The 16,074-nt window shown below is 40.5% G+C and overlaps 1 long non-coding RNA gene across 1 annotated transcript; it reads left to right on the top strand.

Moving 5' to 3' along the window:
* The first annotated feature begins 404 nt into the window (after positions 1 to 404).
* LOC114083911 (uncharacterized) lies at positions 405 to 15,351 on the top strand. The gene is made up of 2 exons (XR_003581239.2): positions 405 to 722; positions 15,066 to 15,351. It is a non-coding gene; the product is annotated as an uncharacterized lncRNA (long non-coding RNA).
* The last annotated feature ends 723 nt before the right edge of the window (positions 15,352 to 16,074 follow it).

Here is a 16,074-nt window from a genome sequence, read left to right as displayed (position 1 = left end):
ATTAAAATCACCAACCATGACTTCCAACAGTCACAGAGTGCAAAGGAAGCCAAGTTTCCTGCCCTTTGGCTTCCCAGCTAAATCAGAGAAGAAAATAATGCTCTGAAAATCCCCAGAGAATGCTGTTGACACATCAGCTTTCATTCTTCCTGAACCTACTTCCTCCAGACAATTCAATTATAAAGGTCCTTCCTAGGCAGTTACTCAATGAATGAGACCAAGCTGAAGAAGAATAGACCTACGGGTGAGTTATTAGATGGATGGAAAAAGGAAATAAAGAAAAGGAGTAAATGAATAACAGAAAAAAAAATTGCACTGTTAGAGAGGGGCGTTTCACAACAGGAATGAAATTGCTTCTGCCACAGGCAGGCAAACAGATTTCCTCACACAAGGGAGGAGGGAGCACTTTAAGAACCAAACAACAGTTTTGTTGGTGAATTTCAGGACCCCGGAGGCTGTGACAATATTGGGGGGGGGGGAACGCAGGGTGATGTTTCTTTTGAAGATTTAGGAATAAAAGTAAGCAGCAAGTCTGTAACATCACCAAGAATGTGTGCTAAGGCTGCTTTGGAAACGATTCTGGCTCCTTCTGCATTTCTCAGCCTGATGATCCATGGCAGTTCCTGAAAACCTTCAACATTCAGTCTCAGCGGGTCAGCATCTAAGTGAATTCTGGCTCTGCCTTGCTGGACACTGGAGCTCTGTCTCCATCCCACTGGAAAGTGAGTAGTCTAGACCTCTGGAATTGTGCTGCTGCCTCTCTCTGCACTTCCTCTTTCTCCCATGCACCCCTTTCTCTATACCCCACAGCACTGCATTAGCGGCCCCCAGCAGGGCAGCATCTCCCAGGCCTGGACTTCTTCCTGACTTCCTGACTTGTGCTTGGTGCCTGCTCTCGCTGGACCATTGCCCTGAACTTCAGCCTCCTTGGCAAGGAGACCAACAGCCCAGGTGGCCCTCAGCCACCATCCTGTTCTTCTCAGCAATGGGCCATAGTCCTATTTCAACCCGGATGGTCCTTCCCACCTCTCCCCTCCCCCAGCTGCTACCCCGTCTTCCTGATACCAATGAATATTTCCATTTTCCAGTGTTCAGTTTTACCCCTGCTGTGTACCCCTCCCTCCACTAGGTGGGAACCCAGGGATATCTATGCCAGCAAGATCAAGTCCAGATTCACCACACACAAACACCAGCTGGACCTATTTAACCTTTTGTTAATTTATAAACCAAGAAGCCCAAAGATAGGAAGACTCCAGGGTTGGTTAACTCTACAGCTTGCAGGTATTAAGGACCTGGGGCCTTTCCTCTCTCTGTTCTGCCATCCCCCATCTTCTCAGGGTGAACACAGCAGCCCTGAGCCATCAGTGGTAGGCTGGAGTTGGCTTCCACAGGCTCCTTAGAGCTAATTAATTTGCTCTAATGTTCAGGAATCTAACATTCAGGACTCTGGCCAGCCAGTTGCTAGTGTAAATTGATCCCAGTTAGAAAATTTACACCACAGGAATGAAAATAGCCAAATATTACAAATCAGAGGTTTTTGTTTTTGGAGGGTGTCTATTTATCAAAGACATCTTTTTTAAAATTGATTTTATTGTTTTTTTAAATACATGACAACAGTAGAATGCATTGCAATCCTCATTACACATATAGAGCACAATTTTTCACATCTCTGTACATAAAATATGTTCACGTCAATTTATACCATTATACATGTACTTTTTTGGCATTACAATTCTTAATACACATATATACCACAAGTTTTCATATTTTTATTTGTATATAAGGTATGTTGACACCCAATTCAAGTCTTCATACAAGTACTTTATATAATGATGACCATCACATTCCACCATCCTTACTAATCTCCTTCCCCCTCCCTTTCTCTCCCACCCCTCTTCCCTATCTAGAATTAATCTAATCCTCCCATGCTCTCCCTCCCTACCCCCTATGAGTCACCCCCCCTTATATCAGAGTCAAAGATATCTTTTTTTCAAGAGCAGGAAATCTTTTCCTAGAAGCCTCACAGAAGATCCCATATCCCCACCCTCACTTCCGCCATCTTGATCTGTCATGTCTCATGCTGGTGTTTTAACTGAAGATTGGCAGATGCATAGAATGATCATGACTCCTCTGTAGTATATGAACACCTGATTCCCTGTAGTATATGAGCACCATTCCTGCTGGAGATGGCCTCTGGGTGGGCAATATTCATTTATATTCTCTCTCTCTCTCTGATCGAAAGACTCACTCTCTTCTCTGTTTCACCCTGGAGGGTTTACAGAACCTGTATGTTTTGACAGCTGAGGTGTCCTCAAGACCACCTCCCCAGAAGAACAAAAGACAACAGCAGAAATTGCTGAGAGGCAATCTTAGGTGCTAGGTCTGCATTTAATCAAATGGCTCAAAACACTTGGCTTCTTTTAAGCACCCTCAAATGGATAAAAATTGTCCTGTTTTTCCACTCAGGAATACTTCCTCTATAAAGACATTCATATTCCAGTGGCTATGTGCTGGAAGTGGGGGCAAACCTATAATCCCAAACCTACTTGGGAGGTTGAGGCAGAAGGATCACAAGTTCAATGCCATTCTGGGTGTGGAATTACAAGTGTGTGTCACCACAGTCAGCTTGAATTACATTATTTTGTATGTGCTGATATTCTATTTAAATAGAGTTAAATAAATAAAGTAAATTGAGCTAAATAAGTACAAGACTAGATCTCATTAAGCAGCTGACTCAAAATAAGGTTTTCTCCATTCAGATTTAATCTAATCCTGGTTTTCTCTCCATTAAAGGTAGACTGTAAATTGAAACACAATTTTTTTTTTTTAATAGCTCCTCCAATGGCCTTTCTGAGGTTGCAAAATTCACGCAGACTCCAAGCCATCTGTCTCCACTGGATTTCCTGGTTCCCAGGAGGAGACCCCAAGGCTGCTCTGTTCACTTCAAGAAAGGGTCAAAACTGCAATTCTCTGTATCCCATTAATTTCTTGGGCCTTTTCTCCTTCCATTAATGAAAATAGAAATAGAAACCTTCTTCCCACATATACCTATGTTTGCCATGAAGAGGCTTAAATTTCTAAAACTTTTATACAAGCTTCTGTAGGCCGTAAGAGGAATACAGAACCCAGTCCATAGCGCCTGAGAGCTCTGTTTGGAGAAACACATACAAGAAGCCAGTGAACAATGTATGTAAACAAGTCACAGCCAGCACTTGGTGGCAAATGCTGCACTCCTAGCCATTTGAGAGGTTAAAGCAGGAGGATCACAAGTTTGATGCCAGCCTCAGCAATTTAGTGAGACCCTATTCCAAAATGAGAAGATGAAAGGACCAGGAATGTAGCTCAGTAGTAGAGCATCCCTAGGTTCAATCCCCAATCGTGGGGAGAGGTGAGGAGGAGGCTACAGCCATTTGGGAAACAGAGAAATCATTCATTCTCTGGTAGGTCAGAAATTTTGTTTTATTCATTCATGTTTTCCACTATTTTATACAAATTTGAAAATTTTCAAATATACAGAAAAGTTGAAAGGATGGCACCATGAACTTCATATCCCCATCAGCTAAATTGACTATTACTTCTCCATCTAAATATTGTGCTATGCACTTGAAAGGAAGTTTTAGTCATTGTAAGATTTCAACCTTAACACTTCAGTACCTCTCTAAAAAAGATATTGACCTAAAAATCATAATACCTTTATCAGATTTAAAATAATAATTCTCTAATAACATCAAAAATCTAGTCAATATTAAAACTTTCCCAGTTGTTCCCCCTCACCACCAATATATATATATATCTGGATTTCTCAAACGATATTTGCATATTACATTATGTTATTATGTCTCTTTAGCTTATTTTAATCTAGAACATTTTTCTGAGTTTTTTTTTTTTTTTTTTTTTTTTTTTTTGTGTGTGTGTGTGCTTTGTTTTTGTTTTGTTTTGTTTCTTAAGGATGTTGACCTTTGAAGACACAAGACCAGTAAATGGTCCCCAATTCAGGATTTGTTTGATTTTTATCTCAAGGCATTGTTTAGCTTGTTTTTCTAGCTTTGATGTCCTGTTAAAATAAAGCCCTGGTTAGGTTCAGGTTGAATAAGTCAGAGGCCTGACTAGAAGCAGATGGCATACTCAAAGGGTTTAACTGACGGAAGTTAAATGAAGGGACTGTTTACCCATGTGGGGGCAGGCAGAGGGAACAGCAGGGACAGTGGAGCTCTCTGAACCATATCCCCAGGCCTGAGCAGCCCGGGCTGAGCTTGTCACTGAAGCACTGAGGGAGTTGGGGCTTTGGAACAGGGGCCCCAGCAAGAGTCACAGAAGTTAAAGGATCAAGACCATTGCCTCATGGCCTAGACTGCACCTTGGCAGGGAATGAGGCCTTAGAGAATAAAGACCCTCTCCTTTCCACCCTCAAAATTTCTGCTGGACCCCATCTCTGCCCTACTCCTCACTTTGGGCAAATCCAATCAGAAGCCAAAAATTCAAGGAAACCTGGGTGATCACAGTCTGCAGAGGGAAGTGTCCTGCCAGGTCGGGTAGAAAAAGGCATCAAATGGATTTTTTTTTTTTTTTTTTTTTTTGCGTATTTATTTATTTTTGCAGTGCTGGAGATGGAACCTAGAGGTGCTATACCATTGATCTACATCCCCAATCCTTTTTATTTATTTATTTATTTTGAGAGAGAGAGAGAGAGAGTCTCACTAAATCACCCAGGCTGGCCTCAAACTTTCTATCCTTCTGCCTCAGCCTCTCCAGTGGCTGGGATTACAGGCATGTGCCACACACATCTGGCCCCCACCACTTTGTCACTCAATCACATCAGCATGCATCAAAGACTGAATCGTGTGAAACTTTTTATAGTAAAAATAGTTGCATAGTAACAAGTTCATAGGGTTCAAATTAAAACATTTACTACCCAGCATTCTTTGGGAAGGAAATCTTTCCTCAACGAAGGGAAAAAACTATAGTTCCTTAATGTTTACTTTTTTCTCTTTACATACCAACTGCTAAGGTAAAAGCCACAGGCAAATGAGTATTGACCTCCCCCTCTTCCTCCTCCTCCTCCTCCTTCCTTCCTTCTCTCCCCTCTTTCATTTTCCCTTTTTAATACCCTAATTGTCCTAAATGTAGCTTTTGATGGGCCCCTGTTAGTCTCCGAGGACTTCCTTTTGGTCTGAAGTATGGGATGTCTGAGCCTCACCTGAGTTATGCTTTCTGCCCCAAAACTTCTCCAAAGACCGTTGGCTCATTTTAGTGGAAAATGACATTTAGAGACCAACATCTGTGCACCAGGTGTTCTCACTGCTACTGAGATGTTATTTTTTTCTAGGCTCTCACAGTGGACAGAGCCTATGCATAGGCACAAACATGCCTTTAAATCAATTCATATTAGCATTTCCAATTTAAATTTAAATTCCCAGGTAGTCAGGGATTAGCTTTGAGAAGCATGAATTTGAGCTGGCTTTGGGACATCTGTACAATATCTTTTTAAAAAATAAATTTTATGGGGGAATGGAAAGAGGATGGTTACTCAAATAAGAGAAATGACTACTAATGTTCTGTTGTACAATGGGATAAGGATGACTGACAACAATTAATTATCTCAAAATAGCTAGTAGAGAGGAATACATTCCCAGCACAAAAAAATGATAAATGTCCAAGGCAAAAGATATGCCAGTTACCTGATCTAATCATTACACATTGTATACGTGTTGAGATGTCACACTGCATCTCACAAATATACATACTCTGTGTCAATTCAAAATATAGATTTTAAATCATAATAATATAGTAATTTTCTGTAATATAATCATATCTACTATGAGAAATAGAAAGTCTAGTGGTTCATTTTCAAAATCTAGCATTCAGCCACAATGGATCAATTGTAGCCCTTCCCTTTTGCCCGCCCTAATTCTAAAATTAGCCAATGGCGTAGATTGTAACCTCGAACTCCTCCAATCAGAGTAAAGGGCAGCACTGCCTTAGGTCCCATATATAAGCAGGCAGACTGCTGCTCCTGGAGTCGCGCTTGCTAAGTGTTCTGTAGCATATCCTTCTGCTAGAAGTAAAGTTTTGCCTTGCCCATCCACTTTCAGCACGTGTTTGATTTCTTGAGACACCTCTTTATTTCTAACATCCACAAAGAAAAACTAAGAAAGTATTTTTGGTACAGTCAGCCCTCCATATCTAAGAATTCTCCACCAAGGGAGATAAAATATTTGGGGAAAAAAAAAATCTACTGAACATGTACAGACTTTTTTGCTTGTCATTATTCCTTAAATAATACAGAATAACAGTTGCTTGCATAGTATTTAGATTGTATCAGGTATTATAAGTAATCTGAAGATGATTTAAAGCATGCAGGAAGATGTGCATAGTTTATATGTAGATATCATTTTATATAAGGAACTTGAGATCCACAAATTTTGGTATTCTTGAAGGCTCCTGGAAATAATCTTCCATAAATAGTAGAAACAGACTGTATGTCTTCTCAAAACCTTTAACTCAGTATTTCATATATAAAGAAACTTTCAGTAAACATTGGCTGCATTGAATTCAATTGTGGAAGGTCCCAAATGAGGCTAACAAGTTTGCAGAATATTGTGGAAACCCACAGCATCACCACTTGCATCTACTTGCAATAAAGAAAGCCAGCTAATTACTTTAGTTCTGCAGCCCAGGGCTTATGTGATCTCTAATTGTGAAAGAATGCCTAAGGTCACTGATTACAACTCTTTCAGATGCCTAGTAAGACTCCAACTTACTTTTAAGACTGCTTCTAATTTTCAAATAACAATTTTAAATACCTTTAAATTGAATATATTAGTTTTAAACAGACATATAAAGTGCTCCACATTTACATGTAAAAATGTTGTTAGATTGAGGTGTGAATGATGCTTAATGCTTTACAAAGGAAGTGATTGAATTGCCTTCTTTACAAGCTGTAAAAGAGAAAGACAACCTGCTGATAATACTTAAACCTTCCATCTTAGGCAGATGGATACATTATTGTGATAGACCTTTTCAGCTCTGTGATTTTAATTGAGCTACATAAATTTACATAGTCCCACCTGTCTCTCATGACTAAGCTAAATTAGTTTGGATCTAAACCTCATTATTGGCAAATAGTAATTTCAGTAATACTTGACAATACAGGAATCTGTTGGACTCCATTTTCTTATCTATAAGACAAGAAAGCTGAATTGATTAATCTTTGGGGTCATGAAACACTATGACTCCATAAATCTTTTGAGTCTATAATTGCTCAGGTACGAGCTTTCTGTGATATTGACTGAGAATATTTTTTTGCTCCTAAATCTTCCAAATAGCCAATAGATTTTTCAAAAGAAAAAATTTAGCTCTACCAAATACCTTTAGATTCCTAACAGAAATATTATATTTGGAGAAAGGAGAAAGGGACAGATAGACATATTGAAAGAACACCAGACTTGGGGAGAAATCTGGAGAACTAGGCCCAGAAAAGGATAAGAAGTAAAGGCCACGTCCCTGTCTGGGTAACAGAAATACTATAATATACACAGAGTGCTGCCACTAGAAAAAGTGATCTGTTTTTTAGTCTTTTTGTTATACTAAATGAGATTCGGGTTCCAGGGAGTATCTATTTAGATTAGCATGAGTCCTGTAACTGTGACAGTGGTCCACTTTATGATTTGAATATAGCCCCTGCTGCTCTGCCACTGTGACTTATTTTTAAAAGAACATGTTTTTTTCTCTTCCTCTTTCCCTCCTCCCTGATAATCTCTCCCCCTCCCTAATCTCAGGGGGAACAGGATTATCAAATTATCTTGAGTTATCTTGAGCATACACCCATCACAGGAATGAAGTAATTCAGACTTTGGGGATGGCCCCCAAAGACATCAGAAATGACTATCTCCCAAATTAACAAGTGAATTACAACTCCCACAGAGAATGTAGTCTTCAAATTGCCTCTATAAAAACTCTCCCTATTTCCCCCTGATGGGCAGAATCACAGCCTCAGGAGTCCCCTGTGTTTCTCCTTTGCTAGCAATGCAACGAAACTGCTTTTTCCTGTTTCTCAAAACCATGTCTTTGTTATTAGATTGGCACTGAGGACAAGGACCCAGCTTTCGGTAACACAGCTTCCCTTGGTTTAGGGTGATCAAGGCATCTTAGCTAACAGTCCCACCAGAATGTAACTAATGAGAGAGAAGCAATTCTTCAAAAGGAAATTATTAATGTCCTTTAGTATTATTAAGGAAACTATTAATACTGACCAAAGATAATGAAAAAACACAGGGCAGCCAAATTTTAAAACATAAAAGTATCCACTAGGCGAGGTGCAGTGGCACATGCCTGTACTCCCAGCAACTCAGAAGGCTGAGGCAGGAGAACTGAAAGTTCAAAACCAGCCTCAGCAACTTAGTGAGGCCTTGTCTCTAAATAAAATATAAAAAAGGACTGGGAATGTGGCTCAATAGTAAAGCACCCTGGGTTCAATCCCTGGTATGGTACCAAAAAAAAAAAAAAAAAAAATGTTTCCACCAATTGCCAATGCTTTTGTATTGGGGAACTCTAGGAAGTGTTTGGAAAAGTAAAATACTAGATGGAAGAGCTTTTAGCTCTCCAAGACAATGCAGCTGCTGCAGTTGCAAAAGTTACCCGCAGAGGATCTGACTACCTTAGCCAATGGCTGGGAAGGTTCTGCCCAGAGCTTACTAGACCCACCCTAGTTGTACTGCTGTGTAGCCCCTCCCTCTCCTTCATCAAATCCTATGGCATCTCCTGTTTCATCATCAAATTTTGTACCTCGTTAGAGCCTTAAACGCAGGACTTTGCCTCAATGGAACCTCTGGCTATTAACCTCAGTTGGTCCAGGTCTTCTCTGCTCACACTCTCCCTTAGACCATGTAGTTTTCTTTAATTGAGGTGCTGTGTTACTTACCTCTCTCTACCTCAGTTTCCTTCTGTGTAAAATGAAACCTGCAAGGAGATCGGGGGAGCAGAAGACCAAGGATCAAGGAAGCTGATGCTGGAAATTCTATTTGAGGAGGATAAAGCCCAACCAACTAAATAATTTTATGCTTTCAGTGAGAAATACATCAGAACATTTTCATATGGACATTTATTATTGAGTCTAATATGGTGTAATATAATATATCCTAGAGCTTGTTATAAGACAAAGTTACCCCCAAGAAACTTCTCATAAAGGCCACAACACAGACTAGAACATTACCACAAACCATCAAGTATCCAGGGGTCTGATTTCTACTTCAGCTTTGTTATGAATAATCCAGGTCACCAAGGAATATTTATATATCTCTCTTGACTTGTATTTCCTCTCTATAAAATTAGAGGGTTGGACCATACCTAGCCTCTAAATTGTTCCCTGCTTCTACATTCTATGATTTCAAACATAGGCAGACCCTCAATAAAAAATAAATAAATAAAAAGAAAAGCTAAAGCAAAGTAAAGGGACAGAGAGGGCCAGGGATCTATCTGAGATGTCACATGTTAGGAAAGGCAAAGACTTGCGCCCTTTGGAGATGAGACAGTAGAGCAGAGACTAAAGGAAATGAGGAAGTCAATGAGTGGACATCTAGGCTGAGGAGAGTCTAAGCAAGATTTTTTTTTTTTTTTTTAATGATGGCCCTCAGTGCTTGTGCACTGTGATGACAACTTTCATCCCTTATCAGATTTCCAATCCCTGTAAAGTGGGAACCATGAAGCAATCATGCCAGCTTGGGACAGGCCCAGATGTTACATCACAGGGACTGGGTACCCAAGACTGAGGGCAGGCTGGAACCATGATTTAAAGGGTGGTGATGTTCAAATGCAGGCGAACAAATCCAAAACAGTTCATCAATTTGAAGGGGTTATTGGAGAAAGGGATTCTGGGGCTTAAAGCTGACATCCTGAGAAATCAAATTGTAAACCAGAAATTGTCCTAGAATGATGTACTTTAAGCTGAGACTAATGACCCATATGAGAGTTATTATTGATTTAATAGGTCATTTCCAGTTTATTTAAAAAATTAATTTTGAAGAGAATAGATTTATCAGTGATATCATATAAGTAATTATTTTGTGAAACAGTTGTTTCAGTAATAAACATATAAATGTTGAGTCATTTTGTAAAATTTACTTCTCTTCATGGGTAAGGTCAAAAAATTCCAGATGGATAGTACAAATACCAGTGGCAGCTTTTCATTTAAAGATGAATGTGATTGGATCAAGTCAAGTTTAAGGGGTCAGAGCAGTATATACAAATACTATCCACAAGAGTATGAGTGTGAACAACCTTCACTGGAAACATTTTACCAATATATTTCAATACATTCTCAAAAGGAGTAAGTAATTCCACTTTTTGCAAATCTTTATTAAACAACATTTTAATCCCAGTATTATTTATGAAAGTGGAAAATTGGAAATGTCTAAATGTTCAACTTAAAGAGAATAGATAAATTATTGCATACTCTATACCCACTCTTTTAAATTTACCTTACAGGAATGGAATCTCATTTCATAAAGGAGCTACAACCATGCTCAGAAATTACTTTGGGGCTGGAGATATACCTCAGTGATATGTCACAAGAGAGCAGGGAACTGAAACTCCAAACCTCAGTTCTTAAGTTCTGACAAAAGAAAAATTTAAAGTCAGACACCAAAAGCCATGCAAGAGAACTTACTATAAGTGAGGTGAAAATAAAGTACAAGAAAAGTGAGGCTTAAGCAAAGAACACTCAAAGAATGGATGATCTCTGTGCAAAGAATAACAAGGGAGACAATGCTGTCCTCCAGTTTTATTACTGTTTGATGTTTACCAGAACTAGTGACCACCTTCGTACTCATTGCAATCAGGTGTTCAACTCCTCCTTCACATTGGGTGGCAGGCGGCAGAGTTTTTGACCTTAATTGGTTCTCTCTGGAACTGTGATGGTGACCATCCTATTTAGAGGGGCTTCATCTGCAAATCAATCCCATGTTAATGAGGGCACTGAGGTCAATAGCTGGTCAGAAGTTACCTCAGTAGGCCTGTGCTACTAAAGGAATCTTCCTTCCCAGACAATTGGAGACACTTATAGACATAATTCCTAGCTTCACATCAACCTCAGTGGACTCTGTCAAGAGTCCTTTCCTCTTGATGTGATTTTCAACTAGCTCCCTTGCTTCTGTTTATTGTCTACAAATTAACTATCACCCTTTGCTTTCTGGTCTACTTTGGAATTAGTTTAAAGCAGACCCTAAAGTAATTTAAAGAACACTTGTGACCTTGCCTGCATTTTACTGCTCATTGCTAGCTACCACCTAACAGTAGGGTGCTTGCCAAGTACAGGTGAGACCCTGGGTTCAATCCCAGCACCACCACCACCACCAAAAAAAAAAAAAAAAAAACCTACAGTGGGTTTTCTTTCTTTTTTTCGTCCATTGATTTCACTGATTTGTTTACTCTTTGACCATCCACTCTCTGACCTCCTAGGAGGTTTCTGACAAAGTGTCTTTGCCTCCATGTGTCATCTAGACTATTGATTATAGAACTCTAGTTTTCTGATCATCTGCTCATTTTAGACTTCTGCCTCTTAAAACAGTCAATTTTAGGCAGACCACACCCATCACCTCCTGTCTTCACTCCCTCCCATCATTGGACGTGTCTTCCTACTGGGCCCACCACCCAGTGAGCCTTCACCCATTATAAAGAAATTCAGGCAGAGGAGAGATATCCACATAGTGAAATCCTGTGCAGCCACTAAAATTTATCTTCACTAACCATTTTAACGGGGAACTGTTTACACTGGAATTGTGATTTGGTCAAAAGCAAAGACCTAGGCCTCAATGGAAATAAACGGATTGAGGAAGGTGATCTGAGTCCAAGACGGCTCCCTTCTCTGCTAAGCAATGTGTGAAAGCAAAAGAAAGAGTTCTTTCTTAATAAATTCAGTATGGTTAGTTCAAAGGAATACGGCCAGAGTTGAAAAGTATCATTCAGAGTAGATTTGGGAGATGCTTAAAAAGAAAACAAATCTTCTAGATGTAGAACTTGCTGAAATTTCAACTCTCCTAGGAAGGAAAGAGCAAAAGCCAGGATGAAAGACCTCTGCTCTTTACCTCATCCCTGCACCCAGGGACTGGAGGGATCCTCATTACCCATCACCTTTGTTACCAGGACCACCAACAAAAAGAACAGCCTTGACCCTGAAATGTTGGGTAAAGAATTATTTGCAAACTAAAAGAGAGAAAACTCCAATGCCCACCAGTACATGAGAAGAGCAAGAAAATGAAGCTGAGCAAGTACAAGAAAAACCAGAGGTGGAGGAGACATTCACCCAGCCCTGCCCTGCCCAGGGGGAGCAGCTGCTTCTCAGCTCCCAGCAGCTGCTGTTCCACAGGAATGTGGGCCCGGCATTGTCAGATCTCAATGTTCTTTCAAAAGAGGCTAGAAATACAGGTTTTCATATGAAAAATAGGCATAAATACACTCACACTACACCAAAGGGGGAATAGCTGTTATTTTGGGGTGGTGAAATTGGGAGTCATTTTCCTTTTTATTTTTACACTTAACTAGAGGCTTTTGAATTTTAACTGCGAACATGACATTACTTTTATAATCAGAGAAAAGATAATGCTGCTTATTAAATATTTTAAAATGAATTAACTAAACAGGGCATTAAAATAAGGATCAAACAACAAATGCTACAGGAACAATCTCCAGATGTATGCTAACATGTGACTTGATTTTATGTTTTGTGATTAAAGTTTGCAATATATACCAACTATAGCAACATGCCAAGCCTCAGGCCTCCTGATTCTAGGTTGGTGGTCACTATGTGGAGGTATCGTTTCCACATCAGGATTTATAAAAACAAATTTTTCCATGGTATTATCATCATTTCTGTTTAATTAAGAATTTAGGTCAGTTTCTATAATGTGTCCTGACTCTGGCTAGATGTTGGAAAAAAAGAAGAACAGTCCATGCTTCCTGCAAACTAATTACAAGATGGTCTAGATAGGGTACTTTGGAGTATCAAGTGAGTTAAAATTTGTAAAGCACTTTAGATAGATGCTTGGCACAAAGCAGGCCCCAAATGAACATTATAGTTCTCTTTTGGTATTGACTTTGTTAACATTATTGTTATTATTCAAGAAGCAGCAGTTAAGAATGAAGGAAATGATCAAGCAAAAGATGGAGAAGGAAAAGAAAATCCTTGGAAATAGAACAAGTGGGAACAAGAAGAGAGGAAGAGGTGATTTAAAGGAAAAGGTGGGGGGCATTGAGCACAGTAGATGTCACAAAGTATGATTCTAATAAAGTGTTATTCTGAATGTAAAGCCTTATGTAAAGTTAAGAGGGTTGTCTTTAGAAGGGAGTTGAGAAGGACAGAGGGATGCCATGTGCCAAAACAAACTCCCACTTCCTCATCAGCTCAGTGTCAGACCTGGCCACACACATTCAACAGACTTGGTGGACAAAGCACCTCTGCACCGCTTCTGTGAAGCATGGGGTTAAGCACTAAAGCTCGCATGCATTTTCTCCTTGCAGAGCCCTCTGTACCCAGGAGATTTCTGTGATTGACACCAGAGGACCTTGGCTCAAAGTTAATGATTTTGTTCCTTTTGAATTCCTGTGAGATTGTATTTCTTTGGGTTCCAGGAGTTCAGTGGGACCTCTGTAGTGATTTTAGTCCAGGAACACTTGCTGTGATAAAAAGAAACTACAGGGAAGGCTTGCTGCTTGTCTGCCTGGTGCTGTTTCCCAATGCAATTGTGAATATGTGCTTTCAGAGAATGCAGGAAGAGATTCTATTTCCAGGGCCTGGTCATGAGACTTCTGTCTAAAAAACTGAGAGGTCAGAATCTTGTGCTATGCACACATGTTCCCTACCTGGAAGCAACCCTTTCAGGCTAGAGTCACGCGGACTCTAAAATGATGTTTGCATAGACAAAAGTGTGATTATCAACTTGCTCTGACTTCTCAATGATTACACAACAGGCCACCAGTTGATAAACAGCTTTATCGTTAGATATACTTCAGCATTCAACTATGCCATCATTCCATTTTTTGTGTTGAACTGGTGTTTTGTTTTCTTGCTCTCTTTCCCCAATCACTCCCTTCCCTCACTGAAGTAAGAAACCAGGGTAGGAAAGTAAATACCTGCTCAAACTGATAATGAATTATTAAAATTTCTGCTTCACCATAGAAAACCAGATTCTGGCACTATTACCTATGTTGGCCCAGAAATGCGATTTTTAATCTCCCTGGCCCCAAAGAAATCACAGAAGTCTCCCTTTTGCTTTGTAGCTTCCGACAGGGGCCCAGATTCTATCTGTGTCAATGATATTCTGGATGTAGGAGCTCTCAGTGCCTTGGGCCAGGCAGAGGCACAAGAAAACTTTGGACTGAGACATTAAACTCCCAAAGAATCTCGAACTATAATGCAGTTGTTAAAAAAAAAAAAAAATCTCAAACCAAAATTAAGTTTAATCTCCTGTAATTAAATGCCTTTTAGCACTTTGTGGAGATAAATTAAAATTTTGTTACAAAATCAAAAAGCAAGTGATTCTCTCATTTCCCTTTTTGTTATCAGTTTCCTGCTGACCTACTTTTAAATTGTCCAGCAAAATGTGGCCTCCCCCACTTTCCCTCCTGGCCAGGGCTCTTCCTGACCTCTGTGCCTCTTCTCACTTCTGGTTCTTTGGTCTTCCCCAAGCTCCTCTTTCTCCTCATGCCCTTCTATGGAGTTTCAGAGCTGGGCTTGACCTTCTCTTTCCTGTACCATCAATGGGTTACCCCATTCTCAGGGCTCCCTTGTGAATCTCTAACCAGGACCTTTCACCGACTCTCCAATTCCCTACATCTAGGAGGACCATTCACCCCCCTTTGCTGGGACAGCCTCAATGTATTTCTGTTGCTCCAGCTTAATTCTTAATAGTGCCCACTCCTACTCTCTGAGGGGTCTCAGGCAATATACTATGTAGTTTTCCTATTTAAGTGTAGGACATCCCCTGAATATTTACTGAACTCAATATTTCCTGGCTTTACTTCTTTTTCTGCAATACTGGCCTTCTTTCCAGCATTCTCATTTCTATTGACAGGTCTGCTGCTCTTCCATTCTCCAGAGGCTAGAAGCTGTGACATCTGGCTGCCCTCTTCCTCCCATCTCATCTTATCCACACAGAATGGTGGTGAGAGCCAGGACCAGAGGAACTGGACACAACTCCTGACTGTCGCTGACCAGCTCTGGGCCCTCCTTCAACGGGTTTCTCTGTGCCTCAGTGGAGTCATTTATGAAGCAACGAGAACAAGATGTACCTCACTGGGACATTGTTAGGAATAAAAGCAACAGCTGCTCAGAGCCCACTGGGCACTGGTCTCAACATAGCCATTCCCATCACTTTTTATTCACATATTCATTTGACACATTATTGAGTACCAACTATATGTCAGGTACTGTTCTAGGTCCTGGAGGCACATCCATGTGCAAGACTGGAAAACATATGCCCCTAAGACTAACATCCTAGTGGAGAAATCATACAATGAACAGAGAGGTCATATGTCAGATAGAAATGAGGGCGGTGTAGAAAAGGCCCAGCAAGGGAAGGGAACAGAGAGTACCAAGGAGAAGAAGGCTTGCTGTCTTTAAAGGGGTGGTTGAGGAAGATATCACTAATAAGATGACATTTGCGCAGAGATCCAGAGGAGATGAAGGAACGCCCTAGCAGATATTTACAGGAAGAATAGGTATAAGCCAGTTCCAAGAGGCAGGTCTGATGGGCCTGAGGAACAGCAAGGATGACAGTGTTGTGGAGTGCCAAGAACAATGGAAGTGTCCTGGCAGGATCCCAACAGTGCAGCTTGTCCTTGGGGTGAGGTGGGAGCTGGAGGGCTGCACAGAGGAGTGATGGTGTTGAGATAAGACTGCAAGGGGGTAAGGCCAGAGAGAGGGTAAAAGAAGGTTTCCAAGTCCAAGCAAGATGTGATGGTGGCCAGGACAGCACCAGTAGCAGTGGTTGGATGTAGACGTCTTCCTTTGAAGAGCATCTCAGATTTCCCACTGCATTTCCCTCTCACAGCCATAGTCCTGGCCTTGGCTTTCATCACCCA

This window comes from Marmota flaviventris, chromosome 3, assembly GCF_047511675.1.
Source record: "Marmota flaviventris isolate mMarFla1 chromosome 3, mMarFla1.hap1, whole genome shotgun sequence".
Classification (NCBI taxonomy): domain Eukaryota; kingdom Metazoa; phylum Chordata; class Mammalia; order Rodentia; family Sciuridae; genus Marmota; species Marmota flaviventris.
Note: the sequence above shows the minus strand (reverse complement) of the source record. Positions and strands in the feature narration are given on the sequence as shown.